Below are 15,529 nucleotides of genomic sequence, written 5' to 3'. Positions count from 1 at the left end.
CGTCAAGGGGGGGTTGAGATAAAAGGGGGGTCCCAAAACGCGTTTTTCCCATGCATTTTTCCATAGGACCTTTAGAACGAGCTACAGCCCGAACGGCTGAACAGAATTACTAGAAATGTGGCAGAGAGGTAGTCCCTATGTCAAGGAAGTGCCTTTTGTAGGTTTGGTGTAAATCTGTTCAGTAGATTCTGAGAAAATAGCCTTTAAATCAATATATATATCTGAGCCCGCTTACGGTACGCTTACCGTACGCTTACGGTAAGCTTACGGTACGCGTACGGTGGCGTGCGCGAGCGCGATTCTGATTGGCTGTTAGATCTTAGTAAACATTCGAATCGGCCGAAACCAGGAAGCGGCGGCCGCCATTTTGTGTTTCACTCAGAAAAAAAAGAGTGAAAACAAGAAAAGGGGGCAATGAGGAGAGTTACAGACCCCCTTACATTTGTGAGGGGGTCAAAGAAGGACTGTAAAGTACAAAGAAAACATTTATTGATTTTTTTAAAAAATCACGGGGTACGCGTACGGTAAGCTTACGGTAAGCGTACGGTAGAAAAAAAAATAAAAAAATAAATAAAATTCAGATTTAAGTGTTTAGATATTAGGGGGCTCTAAAAAGAGCCGTTGTGTTTATGAAATGATTTTTTAGTGGTACCTACAAGTAAGTACCGATGCAGAGTCTAAGGTTCAAGAGGAAGACTCTGTTCCCTTTATCATTGAAGTGCACACCATCTCCTCTATAAATGTCTTGCATGTCAAAACGCAAGTTGTTGTGGTAAATGGCACCCATACCATAGTCACGGAGGAAAGCAGAAACAGATTTGTTGACGTGCTTTCTTGCTTTGTCAATCTGCGGACAGAAATGATTGGACCAGTTCCATTTTTGCCTTTGGCATATGTTGGAAAACACAAAGGCAGTTTTAGGGAAAAGTGAAAACAGTTGTGCAAAGGTGTCCTTCATAAGCATTTCCAGACCTACCCCAGTCAAAGTGCCTAGGTCATTGCCACCACAGTGCACTATTATGAGGTCAGGGTGTTGGATTTGCATGAAGGATTTCACCAATGGCATCAATTGGTGCCACTTTAACCCTCTCTGACCAATCCATTTAATGTCTACATTTGGCAAAGCAAGGTCTCTCACCATATCTGTTTTCTCTGCAAACTTTTCACTCCAGAAGACATAGCTGTGCCCTACAATCCACACTGTGAACATCTTCAAAGGATAACTGGATGCACTCAGGAGGTGTCTTTCAGTAGAATGGCAATATGAAAAGAAAGACAGTTTGGAAATGGAGGCATACATATTTTTTTCAAAACAAAAAGAACTGATTGGCTGTTTCATACCATTCTAGAATAAAAACTAGGCTGTATGTGTAAACTAATAGAAGCATGTTTTGTATTGGTACAAAAAAATGTGTTACCAAAGAACAGTACTATGGATTTGCTGTTAGGTTTGAAAAGTCAAGCACTCTTGCTCTGTGGAATTGAAACATTGTGTGGCGAACTTCTGACCTAACTCCACACAGCAGTGTTCCATGAGCTGTTGCTATGGTAGCAGGCAGAAGTCAAGTTGGGGGAAGGGTACTAGGCAGAAGTCAAGTTGGGGGCAGGGTACTTTTGGAAAAGGGTTGGTTTTCAACCAATAGAAATGTGTGATTACATTTGAAAAAAAGGGGGAAGCACTGAGATTTGAAACTTACATGTATATGTGTGGAAAAATAGAGGGAAAGTTTGCCATTATCTGGTTCTGCTGAGAGGAGAGAGGTGAACACAACAGAGATCCTGGCTCTGATAATCTGCTGTTTGAGTGTCACATTTCTTTCACAACTAACTAATTTTAAAGGTGAGTTTAGAGTTTGAGAGGGGATGTATGTGGTAACTTAAGAAATGAATAATAGAAATGGAAATTCTTTTTGTTGTAGTTGCGTTTATCATTTTCTGTTTTGGGAGAAATTTAAATGTGAGGAACATGTAAAATAATATGGAGTATGTTTTCACAATAAATTAAGGTGTACTGGAAAAAAAAAGAATAGTTTAAGGGTTTGAGGTTGGACTCAGTAATGCAAATACATTCAGCATCACTAAGGCTGGTTGCCCTTGCTGGAGTGTAGGCAGCCACCCAGGTTACACATGGAGGTGGTCTGAAAAAGAAGTTTGGACATGTGCATTTAAGAAAATCGAAAAAAGTGGTTTCATAATGTGTCAGTCTGTAAAAGTGATTTTCACTTGCCCAAAAAAAAAAGAGCAGTAAGTGTGCTTTCAAATTGGCAAAGAAATTTCGTTTTGGGACTAATGTGAAAACATGACTCTGTGTGCAGAGAGGAATTATAGGCAGAGATTTATTGCGTATTGCTCTGGTGATTTCACAGTTGCATTAGATGGAAAGGGGGAGCGATTTTTGGGGGGAAGAAGCAGACTCTTAGCACACACCCATGTGCTTGCCATGTATAATCATGCACAGTATTTACAAGCGAGTGGGGTTTTCAGGTTTCAGTCTGTAATGCAAATACATTCAGCATCACTAAGGCTGGTTGCCCTTGCTGGAGTGTAGGCAGCCACCCAGGTTACACATGGAGGTGGTCTGAAAAAGAAGTTTGGACATGTGCATTTAAGAAAATCGAAAAAAGTGGTTTCATAATGTGTCAGTCTGTAAAAGTGATTTTCACTTGCCCCAAAAAAAAAGAGCAGTAAGTGTGCTTTCAAATTGGCAAAGAAATTTCGTTTTGGGACTAATGTGAAAACATGACTCTGTGTGCAGAGAGGAATTATAGGCAGAGATTTATTGCGTATTGCTCTGGTGATTTCACAGTTGCATTAGATGGAAAGGGGGAGCGATTTTTTTGGGGGAAGAAGCAGACTCTTAGCACACACCCATGTGCTTGCCATGTATAATCATGCACAGTATTTACAAGCGAGTGGGGTTTTCAGGTTTCAGTCTGTAATGCAAATACATTCAGCATCACTAAGGCTGGTTGCCCTTGCTGGAGTGTAGCAGTCTGGACATGGGCTTTTTAAAAAATCTGAAAAGTGGTTTCATAATGTGACAGTTTGTAAAAGAGATTTTCACTTGCCCAAAAAAAAGAGCAGTTAGTGTGCATTCAAATTGGCAAAGAAATTTCGTTTTGTGACTATTGTGAAAAGAAATGTAGTAATATATTTAAATAAAATAAAGGAATTTTTTTTTAGTTTTTTTCAGGTATTGCTGAAGAGCAGTGAACAAAATTAAAGATGCCTACAAAATCCAGAGTTAAAAAAAAAACTATATTTGAAGACAACTAGAGGATCAAAGTTAGTAGAAGATGCTGATGTTGGAAGGAAGAAAAAATCTTCTGGTAAGCAAAAAAAAGATTTTCTAAGGAATATATTCAAAAAAAGGAAAAATGTACAAAATGTCTGTACAGGAAAGAATGATTTCAAACAAAAAGGACAAGAAAAAATTGAGAATTTAGTTAATGCAAATATACCTTCTGCAACTAAAAAGTTAAACTTAAACAGAAAAACAGCGTTTAAAGAGATACGTAGAAAAATGTTTCAGAGAAGAGTTATGTCCAATTTGATAAAGGATGTGAAGAAATATAAGCAAAAGGCTAAGTTTTTTAAGAGAAAAAAATAAATTGAAGCCATTGCAGCAAAGGCATTAGAATTAAAAAGGAAACTATTCATTTTAATTTTGAATAGGATGCGTACATTAGACAAAATGGTTAATGTACTGAAATCACATAGCAAAAGGAAAAGAGTAGTGAACAGAACAAACTTTTGTAAAGTGTTTTTAGGAAAGTGGATGCATAGTTCAAGTAGTGAACCTTTTTTTAATGAAGAGAGCTATTTTCAAAGTAATAGTTTGCTGCATGCATTTGACACCAGAGGTCGTTCATACGAAGTAAAAAATGGTTGCATAATGGAGAAGGAGATAATGGTTCCAAGAGATGAGGTACAAGTGATGGCGGATGAGGCAATGGGGAGACGTCCTAAAGCCCCAGTGTACACTTGGAATTGTAGTAGTATTTGCACTGTGCGTCAGGAATCTATTGACAAATTTCGAGAGTTTCTAAGAGAATATAGTAAAAAAAGTGTAAAACAGAAGATTAAGGTGCTTCAAAGTCTGGATCCATGCAGAGTGAGAGAGAATACTGGTTTGCAGGGTCATTCTCTGGCTTGTCTATCTAGAAAAGTGTGCAATAGTGTTTTCCATCATTTTAGGATGCTGGCTGTTCATCATACTGAAATGAGAAAGTTTGTGAGACGGTTGTATTTTGCCAAAAGTCCAGCAATAAAGTTAAATGAATTGAATAGGGCTCTGTTCCGAGGAACGGTATCAGATGTAGAGAAGGTTGTTGATGAAATTCAGTTTTGTTACTTTGGTCCTGAACAAAACAGTGCAGAGAAGGACACAGTAAATGAGGCAGAAGTGGAAGAGAATGTAGAACCCTCTGTAAGTAACACATTTAATGATCACATAACAAAATTTGCAATAGTCTCTAATGAAAGACCAAATTTTACTTGTATTTGTTGCCGCAGAACTCATTATAGAAAACAAACTAGGAATGTTGATCTCTACAGAAAGAGTGAAAATGAAGATAATTATAAGTGGAAGGATTTTGCCACATATATATTTCTAGAAAATTGTTTTGAATTGGGTGAAGATCAGCGTATTTGTAAATACTGTTACAACAAGTTAGAGGAAAATAGAATGCCGACCAGAGCTGTACATAATAATTTAGAATTGGATGCTATTCCTGCTGAACTTTCTGAATTAAATACATATGAGTCTATACTCATTCAATGTGTTCATCCGTTCCAGACCATAGTACGTATGGAGCCGAAAACTGGTAAATTACCTCCTTCAGATTTACTGAGAGGTTTAAAAGGTAGAGTGGTGTATTTGCCCTTGGATTTGAAAAAAAATATGGAAACTATTGATGCGGATACTTTGGAAACTGAACCATTAATTATTCTGGTTAATGGTGTACCTACAAAGAATAAGAAGATTTGGCAGGAGCTAGTAGATGTGCGGAAAGTACAAAGAGCAAATTTGTATTTGAAAAAGAATAACAAATGGTATGAATCAATTTATATAGAAGAAGAAGAAGAAGAAGATTTACAAGAAGACACAGAAACACCAACTGGACAAATTGAAAAAGTGGACAAGTCAAAGGAAGAAGAAATTTATGAACATTTTAGCATACATCCTCTTCATTCGAAAGAAGTTATGGGAGACAATATTGATCTCTTTCAGATGAAGAAAGCAAAAGGAACTCCCGTGAGTGTATGGGAGGAGAGCTTGGAAGCTCGATGTTTTCCCCAGCTGTTTCCTAAAGGAAAAGGAGGACGATACGATGAACGTCCAGAACAGATTCCAGCTTCTGAGTATCGGACTACAAGACTATATGCTGAAGATCCCAGATTTCGACAAAGTATTCCTTATTTGTTCCATCTTTTATTTGAAAGCGACTTGTCTGCACTGTCTTATGCAGTAAATCACATTTTAAAAAGTGGAGTACATTTACAAAATGTGTCTGCTAAGGATTATATGGAGAAAGTGCAGCACCGAGATGATCATTTGGAAACACAACTGATCAATCTGATGGCTTGTCAGCGTGGGACAAATGAATATTGGTACAGACGCCATGGTGAACTAAAATGCATGTTATGGAATTTAGGAACACCAACATGGTTCCTTACCCTAAGCTGTGCCGAGTACGCTTGGGATGATTTACTGGATTTTCTACGAGAGGCCAATTCAAACATTAAAAACATCGAATACAAGACAGCAGGAGAACTGTGCTCATTGGATCCGGTTAATGTTTGCAGATATTTCAATCATAGATTTGAGGCTATGATGTCCTTCATCTGCAATAAAAAAAATCCACCCCTTGGAGAAGTAGTGGATTTCTTTTGGAGAAAAGAGTACCAGGCAAGAGGTGCTCCTCATATTCATATGCTGTTGTGGATCAAGGATGCCCCAAAGTTTGGAACAGATACTGATGAAGCAGTGTTATCTTACATTGAAGAATATGCAACATGTGCTATACCAAAAAGCACAGAAGAGAACAAGTTAAAGGAGCAAGTTTTACGTTTCCAAAGTCATCGGTGTGGAAAAATACTGGCGACGGAAATACAAGAGCAAAGAAAAATACTACACTAAATGTCGATTTGGATTTCTTAGACCTGTTCTTTCAAATGGAAGAGTAAACAGTTTTATGTCATCTGTGAGACATACTATCACAAGAAAATCACCTAAGAATACCTACAACCTTAAAAGAAAAGAAGAATCAAAAAATATAAATGACTACAACCCAGTCATTTTATCCATGTGGTACGCTAACATGGATATACAGTATGTTGCTGACAATTCCATTGCTGTTGCTCGATATGTAACGTCTTACATTACAAAATCAGAAAAAACAGAATTGGAAGAAATGTGGGAAGAGATTTCTCACGAGAAGACTGTCAGTAAGAAGCTGTACAGTTTCAGTTTGAAGAGGTTATCGCATCGAGAAATTGGATCCTACGAATGTTCAGATAGGTTATCTTCTGCAAGTCTCTACTCGAAGTCAAGAAGAATAATTTGGGCAAGTTTAGGCCTTGCAGCAATGAGAAATCGGGTACTGAAATCTGTAGGAGAAATTGAATATTTGGCCGAGAATGACCCAGAAAGTACAGATATTTTGAAATCAAACATGTTGGACACATATTATCCCAAGAGAAGTCATCATCTGGAGAACATGTGTCTCTATGAAGTGCTGCAGAACTACATTTATTCACGGAAAGCTGCAGAAGACATCAACAATGGAAAATATAAAGTCGTTGGTGAAGAAGGATGTTTGGTGAAGCAAACAAAAGGAAGTTTGATAAATCACCGGAAGCTGAGTTGCGACACTACTGACAAGAAGGAATTTTACTACTTGGCTCTTTTACAGTTGTTTAAACCATGGCGTACAGAGGATGAACTACTGGGAGAATTCCAGAGCTATGAAGATTCTTTTAATGCTTGCAAAGACAGCATACAATGCAGTACATTCTCAACTTATCTGCAAATGTTAAATGAAGAAATTGAACAGGAAACTACAATTGCAGCAGAAATAGCTAGAGATAGTTCTCAGGACAGCCAAAGTTCAGGAACACTCAGTCAAGATCCCCTAGGACAACCAATCGTTGAAAATGAAGCATCAATAGCCATGAATGAAGTGGAAACGGCTATGAATCAAGCTCAAGAAGAATTTATAGACTTAGAAAATTTGGAAAGACAACTGAATCAAGAGCAGCAACAAATTTATGAAGAGATCAAAAACAAAATTGATCACGGATTTCTACATGAAAAAAAGAGTGCTCATGCACATCATTTCATCCAATCAGGATGTATGTAAGCGGACAAGCTGGAACTGGAAAAAGTTTCCTAATAAAAGTCATCAGAAGCTACCTAAAGCAAAAAACGGATTCTACTTTGTCTTGTGTGGTTACTGCTCCAACTGGGTTAGCAGCATATAACATAAAAGGAATCACTTTACATCGTTTGCTAATGTTACCAGTGGAGCATGAGAACAAAATACAATTCAACAAGCTAACTGGAGAAGCATCCTTGGAAGTTTCAAGAGTATTGAAGAAGATGCAAGTTCTCATTATTGATGAGGTGAGCATGGTATCAAACTTAATGCTTGCCTTTGTGCATTTAAGAATGCAGCAAATTTTGAAGACAGACTATGACATGTTATTTGGTGGAAAACACGTCAAAGTTTTTGGAGATCGTTTGCAACTTACTCCAGTTAAAGGACAACCAGTGTTTAATACTGTCACACATGAAGACACGAAGAAGTCATTGGGAAGCATCGGAAATACAAATATTTGGTCCTTCTTTGAGTACAAGGAACTTACTACTAATATGAGGCAAGCAAACGATGAAGAATATGGAAGTATTCTGAAAGATATCAGGATTGGACTACTCACAGAAGTTGGCAAAAAAGCATTACAGAGTCGGCTGCTACATAATTTATTTCCAAAGGAAGAAATAGTTGCAGAGAAGATATACAAGAACATTGCAGAAAACAAAAGTGTCATCTGCTTAATGCCAACTCTACGTGAATGCTCAATATTCAATGAGGAGCTTTTGAAATTGGAAAAGGAAGAGATCAGGAAATTGGAAGCAGTGGACAAAATTGAGGATGGAAGAATTACTGTCACAGTAACAGGCAAAATGAAAAATAAATTGGACTCACTAGAGAAGAACATCTCCAAAACAGCTGGATTAGAAAAAAATCTATATGTTTGCATGAACTGTAGAGTATTTTTAAGAAGAAATTTGGATGTTGAAAAAGGTTTAGTTAATGGAGCGATGGGAAGAGTTGTGGGTTTTATTAATTATCAGAAAAAAGAAGGAGTTGAATGTTTAAAAATAAAATTTGATCAGTTAGAAGAAGTTAAAGATATTTGTCGTTGTACAGTTCGTTTCATGCTTGTGAAAGACTTATATGTACGTAGGAAGCAGTTTCCGTTTTCTCTAGCATATGCTGTAACTATTCACAAGTCTCAAGGATTGACTGTAGATTGTGCATTTGTGAACATTGGTTCAACTGTGTTCAAAGAGGGTATGGCATATGTTGCTTTGTCACGAGTGAAAACATTATCAGGTTTATTCATGATAGACTTTGATGACTCAAAAGTTAGTGCTGATACAAACTGTGTAAAGGAGTATAATAGATTAAGAAGAAGCTATGCTCCTCATTTAGGTCAGTATCCTGTGTTAGAGAAACGTGTAGTTTCTCGTAAAAGAAAAAATGAGAATATCTGTAATGAAGATGTAGAGAAGAGGAAAAAAAAGAGGAGTGATGTAATTGTAAGCAAAAAGAAAAAGGAAAATGAAGAACAGGTTGTAGGATGTCATTTTGAAAATAGCTCTGGTGTCAACTGCTACGCAAATGTAGTGCTGAATGTTGCATTTTATCTGGAAAGTTTGCAAGAGCAGATAATAGTAAATCAGGGAAAAAGATTCTGTTCAGAGCTGACTCTCCTTTTTCAAAAGCTAAGTAAAGATAAAACTCAAATAGAAAGTGCTACTGAAATTAGAAAACTTTTAGATGTATGTTCAGGACGAACACAGTTTTCTCAAAATGTACAGCAAGACGCACAGGAATTCTTGTTGTATTTTCTTCAGGTAGTGGAAGAAAAAGGAGTTCCCATTGAAATTTTTTTTGGTCTCTTATAAATGGGAACATAGTTGTGAAAATTGTTATAATATATGTGGCTCTAATGTTGATAATGAAAGGTTTATTTATTTGACATTGCCAGAGAGTAAAACAGTTACTTTTGCAAAATTAGTTAAAGATGCTAATCATAGCATGAAATGTGGTGAGTGTAAATCTGACATGTTTTCAACATTAATTTTAAAGGAATACGGACAGTATGTAATTTTAATGATGCAACGATGTAGAGCTGATGGTTCAAAATTGGATACTTTAATAAAGAAGTTTACAGGACAGCAATTATCAATTTCAGGAAAAACTTTTGTAACTGTTGCAATAATTTTCCATGATGGACCTACTGTTACTTCTGGACATTACACAGTTTATCTTAAATGTGAAAAAGGCTGGACACTGTGTAATGATTCCCAATTGATTTTCAAGCAACGTTTGCCTTTTGATTTAGCAAATTCCTATCTAATCTTCCTGAAACCTAAATTTTAGACAGATTTGGCAAGATCTCGACAAAATAATTTTACCATTTTACTGGATTACCATTGCAATTTTATAGAAAAAAGATTTTTTAAATTATCATTTGGCCTAATGGAAAGATAACCAATTGTAATGTGGACTTTTTTAATTTTAAATGAAACTTTGAAAAACCAATAATTTAGAGATAATCGGTAACATCTGCACAATTTAAATTTTGGAATGTTATTGGACTGCCATTGGAAATTTTTTCAAAAAAGATTTTAAAAATTACTATTTGGCCATGCGGAAAAGTAACCAATTCTATTGTGGACTTAATAAATTATTCAAAAAATTTTCGTGAACCAAAATGTTACAGAGAATCGGTGAGATCTGGACAAATTAAACTTTAGAATTTTATTGGATTACCGTTTGAAATTTATTCCCCAAAAAAACTTAAAATTTCTATTTTGCCTAAAGGAAATGGAATCAGATGTATTTTGGAGTTATTTGAGATATAATATTGTGATTATACTTCTGAAACAAACATATCAGACGGTATTTTAAAGAAATAACTATTGGTATTAGATGATATTTTTTTAGAATATTATGCATTTCTATAATGTTAAGTTTAAGTAAAAAGAGATTCTGGGCTTTTTTATTACAATCTTTGTGATTGTTATTTTTTTTTGCCCGCTGTAAAATGATGAATGCAATTGCTTTCACAATTTATAGTGAAATGCAATATATTCTGAAAACAGCAAAAATAAGGCAAAAATATTTTTGGGAAAAAAATGTAAATATGTGTACTGTATTATAAATTGTTTTAAAAATATTAATACTTTTTTCTTTTTTTTCAGATTGATATAGAAAATTTTCGAAAACTAGAACCATTTTTAAAACTATTTTTTAAAAAAACAAATGAATAAATATTTTTTTGAGTGAGTATGGTAAGTCAATAATAATAATTGTAGTCTCTCAAGGACCTTGTAATGTGATAATTGATTTTTAGTGGTTTTTTTTAAAAAATAAAAAAAAAGTACGCGCACCGTACGCGTACGGTAAAAAAAAAAAAAAAAGTTTTTAAAAACATATGTAAAAAAAAGATGAAAGATAAGGTTGGCCCTTAAAAGAACCGTTGTGTTCATGCAGGGACAGAGGAAAGAAAGCATGGAAAAATTAGTCTCTGTGACAAGTGTGCTGATCTATTTTGTTGTTCACTAGGGAAACACTGGTCTCCCTATGACAAATTAGATCATGACAAGAGGCACATCGAATATCAACCCTCAGAAAATGAGGGTTAATTTCCAGAGGGCCAGCAGAAGGAGATGCTCCCCCCACAGATGAAGGGCTCACCTGACCTGCAGAAGAAGGAGTCAGCCCTGCAGATGATGGTCCAGGCTGAGCTGCTGTGGATGTACTTGCTTGTCTTTCTGAAGAGTTACCTCCAAAAAGATGACCATGTGTCCTTCTGTGTACATCCTGGAGGTGTCTCTTCATGGTGTGATTCCCAAAGGAATACTTCCTGTCAGGATTACCTCTAGAAAGTACACGCTGACACAGCCTGCAAGTTACTAAGGGTGCATTCACCTTTTGCTGGCCTTCAGGAAAAGTAAAATAATCCCATACATAAGAGGGCTTTTGTTTCCTCGATCTCTGCCTCAAGACAGTGCTGCTAGTGCTAGCCTCACTCTCAGAAGAGCTCTGCTGTTCTGCCATCGTATCCCAAAGACAAACCAGCTCCTTCTCCCAAGGGATCACAAGCAGAAATGAGGGGAATGGGTGTGGTGTAGGAGAGTTCTAGAACTGAAAGTAGTTTCAACCAATCAAAAGTTGTGTTTCATGATCACATGACCTACCGTACGCTTACGGTACGCTTACGGTACGCTTACGGCAAAAGTGCGCATGCGCGTAAAAAAGACACACGCATGCGCATAACAGTCACTACCCGACACTTCCGCGTAACGTGCGCGTGTAGCGTGTACGCGTCCCACGCGGAGGACGCGCGGCTACGCAAATTGCGTAACTATACGCAAACAGCGTAGATAAATTACGGACGTTGCGTAAACCGTAGGCTTACCGTAAGCTTACGGTACGCGTACTAAAAAAAAATTTTAAAAAAAGGAAAAAATGTATTGCTAATAAATTTTACATGTTTATTTTATAAAATATATTAAAAAAAACATATTATAGAATTTTAAAAATTTAACCATAGTCTTTAAAAAAGGATAGAAAATTAAAATAAAAATATGTTTAAAAAAATAGAAGAAAAAAAACAAAATTAGCATTTAAAAAACCTTGCAAATTCACTGAAAAAACCATGGGTTTCACACACGTTATAGTTAGGACTTAGCATTTAAAAAACCTTAGAAATTCAGTGAAAAAACCATAGGTTTCACACACGTTATAGTTAGGAATTAGCATTTAAAAAACCTTAGAAATTCAGTGAAAAAAACCATAGGTTTCACACATGTTATAGTTAACTGGACATTTTACTCGTAAAAAACCATTGAAATTGCCCCGTTATAGTTAGTTCAGCTAACTATAACTCGCGCGCCCGCAATGCACTGCTGATGACGTCACATATTACATCACTCATGACATGGTCAGTGACATCACTCATGACATCACTGATGACATCTCAAATGACATCACTGATGACATCACTGATGACATCATCCAGTGAATGTGTGTTTTTCTGAAAATTAAATATGTTTTATATATGTATATCTCAAGGTCGATGGAAGAATAAATGGGTATATAAGTGTCTAAATGGATTTGTTTTTGAAAAATTGATTGTATTACTGACTGATTAAGTGTATCTTAGTGAATACATGGCTTAGTGAGTAATGTTTAAATATGTAAATATCTGTATCAGTCTCTCACTTTGTGTATAAGTGGCTGCATGGGTTGGTGTGTAGCTACATGAGTGTCTAAATAGGTTATTAGTTGGTTTTTTGAGTATCAGTATGAGTGTGAGTGTCTGGTTCGGTGAGGGGTATTACGTAGTGCATGGGTGCATGAATGAGTGACTCATTGTTTGTATGTGTTGAAGACAGCATGTGTGCAGGACTGTATGGGTGGATGAGTGTATGTATGGGTGTGTTAGTGAGTGAATGACTGTCTCAATAGTGTCTTTATGTGTAACTACATATGTTTTAAACTAGTATATGTGACTATTGGTGTATATATGTGAGTATATGTGAGAGTGAGAGATTGAAAGAGTTCCTGTATGAATAAGTATGTGTTTCTATAAGTGATTGTTTAAAAGACTAAGTATGTGTAAGTTTCCGTAGAAGTAAGTGTGGTGGTGTGTGTATAACTGTATATGCAAGTAAATGTATGTTTGATTCTTTATTAGCATGACTAACTATGTGTGTGAGTACCTCTATGGATGAGTGGCATTGTGTAACAGGATGTATACGTGTATGAGTACATATGATGAGTGAGTACATGTATGAGTGACTGTATAGGACTGTTGGTGAATGAGTGGATGTGTATTTGGATCTTAGAATTACTGTATAGGTTGTTGTAACTGGTATTGGTATGTCCATTGTTTTGAAAATTGTAGTCTCTATTTTTGATTGTGTGTATCAAAGGTTATATTAGGGGAAGAGGAGGTCTGCCACTCTATCACAAGGATGATGTCATCAGTGATGTCATGAGTGATGTCACTGACCATGTCATGAGTGATGTAATATGTGACGTCATCAGCAGTGCATTGCGGGCGCGCGAGTTATAGTTAGCTGAACTAACTATAACGGGGCAATTTCAATGGTTTTTTACGAGTAAAATGTCCAGTTAACTATAACATGTGTGAAACCTATGGTTTTTTTCACTGAATTTCTAAGGTTTTTTAAATGCTAATTCCTAACTATAACGTGTGTGAAACCTATGGTTTTTTCACTGAATATATATATATATATTTATATATTTATTTAGCTGATAATGCCATGTATGGGCTTTTGTTAATTGGCATTTTGTTTTGGATGCAATTACCTTTACATTAATACGCACTGCTCAGAGGTATAATTACCGATATGACTCTAACATGTAAAAAGCTCATTACATCAACCTTAATTATGCCCTGTATGGGTTACTAATGATCTATGAACAAGTTTATAATCACGAGGGAACTCTACAGTGTGTGGAGAAGGGAACAAGAGGCGTGGGGTTCTAGGAGCTAGCAGCCTCCACTACTAAATATTTACCACAAAAAGCTGCTCCTAGTGAGATGACCCTATTACAGTTACAAAAACATTGTGAGTGAAGGCATCTCACAAAAAGTGACGGACTGGTCTCACACACCACCTGGTGTCATGCTTCATCATCGGCCAGTCCCCGCCCTCTAAAACCTTCGTTTGATAGAGGGCGGGAAACCGGAGTATGAATCAGCCCGAGTCCGACAGAATGAGGGGCAATTCTGTCGGACTTGGGCTGATTCATACTCCTGTTTCCTATTCATTAGAAACTCTAAAGTATTGCGGATTCAATCACCCCCGGAAGACACTGCGTTTCCAGTCAGGAGCTTCGAAGCTCTGCGTTTGAGTCGCACCCAGAGTACGCTTCAGAGGTCGACTTCGGCTTGGACTTCCCTTGGACGCACACTTTTTGGCGCCTATTCTCAGTGTCCATTTCCCCCAGCACTGTCTGAAACTTTAACAATCCAGTCCTGATGACGATCCCAATTTGTGTGGATCGAAACGCCGTCGACTTGTCAGCTTAATTGATGGCAACATCCTGTTATATGGTTCTATGAAAAATGGATTATATTCAACTTCATTGTTTAAATAGATATTAGAACCGCCTATTGTATTATATTGTATATATTCACCTTCACTTCACTTTGCGCCGTCCCTGTGCTGACCTCACTTTGTCACTTGTGTCGCTGTCTTTATGTGTCACGTACACCTCCCAGCACCAAGTACAATTTCGGATTGTGCTTTGCCAATTGATCTTGCATACAGTGCTGACATAACTGTAACTTTCTTTCCTTGAAGCTTGGTTCAAACACCCTTACCCCCGTCCTTTTGTATAAATTGTATTTAATACATGATTGCTTTTTGCTAAAAAATTCATTCTTTGAGAGTCTTCCTTTTCTGCGCTTGCAATGTTATAGACATGCAAGTATAATTGCCTTTGAATGAGACCGGTTGAGATCTCTGTCTGTTTTCTATTCACTTACCCTAATCTCAACTAGGTTTATGGGTTTATGCTCCTGTAGTCCCTTTCCATACTGCATAGGCATTTAAAGCAGTCCATGTGCTAAGGCCTGGCTCACTGCATGACTACTTGGGTACTGACTGAATGATTATCGTACAGCAAGGAGAATGCCTAGGTGAATTTATAAGTTCTAGGCTTTTCGCACAGAGAATATATTAGTACTTGGTACTGAATGGGTCACTAGAGGAGTGCAAAGGCAGTGACAAGTGCTGGACTGTATGGATACTGACTAGAAAATTGAAAGTGTGAAAGACAAGTGTCTAGGTGGTTAGAAGACTGCATGCATAGTGCATAGGGGTTTGAAGCAGTCCATGTACTAAGGCCTGGCTCAGTGTATGAATACTTAGGCACTGACTGAATGATTAGAGTACTGTAAAGATAGTATCTTGGTGAATTTATAAGTGTTTGGGTTTTAGCACAGTGAATGGATTAGTACATGGTGCTGAATGGGTCACTAGAGGACTGCATAGAGAGTCACAGGGTATTTCCTGGAAGTGTATGGATACTGACTAGGGAATGGAAGGTGTGAAAGACAAGTGTGTAGGTGGTTAGAGGACTGCATGCATAGTAGATATGGGTTTGACGTAGTCCATGTGCTAAGAACTGGCTCAGTGCATGAATACTTAGGCAGTGACTGAATCATTAGAGTACTGGAAAGAGAGTGTCTA

General features: G+C 37.0%; 1 protein-coding gene across 2 annotated transcripts in view; it reads left to right on the top strand.

Annotated features, from left to right (window-relative positions):
- The window catches only part of NT5DC3 (5'-nucleotidase domain containing 3), a 402,542-nt gene that overhangs the window by 185,678 nt on the left and 201,335 nt on the right, over positions 1–15,529 (top strand). The window lies entirely within an intron of this gene.

This window comes from Triturus cristatus, chromosome 4_1 (genome assembly GCF_964204655.1).
Source record: "Triturus cristatus chromosome 4_1, aTriCri1.1, whole genome shotgun sequence".
Lineage (NCBI taxonomy): Eukaryota > Metazoa > Chordata > Amphibia > Caudata > Salamandridae > Triturus > Triturus cristatus.
Note: the sequence above shows the minus strand (reverse complement) of the source record. Positions and strands in the feature narration are given on the sequence as shown.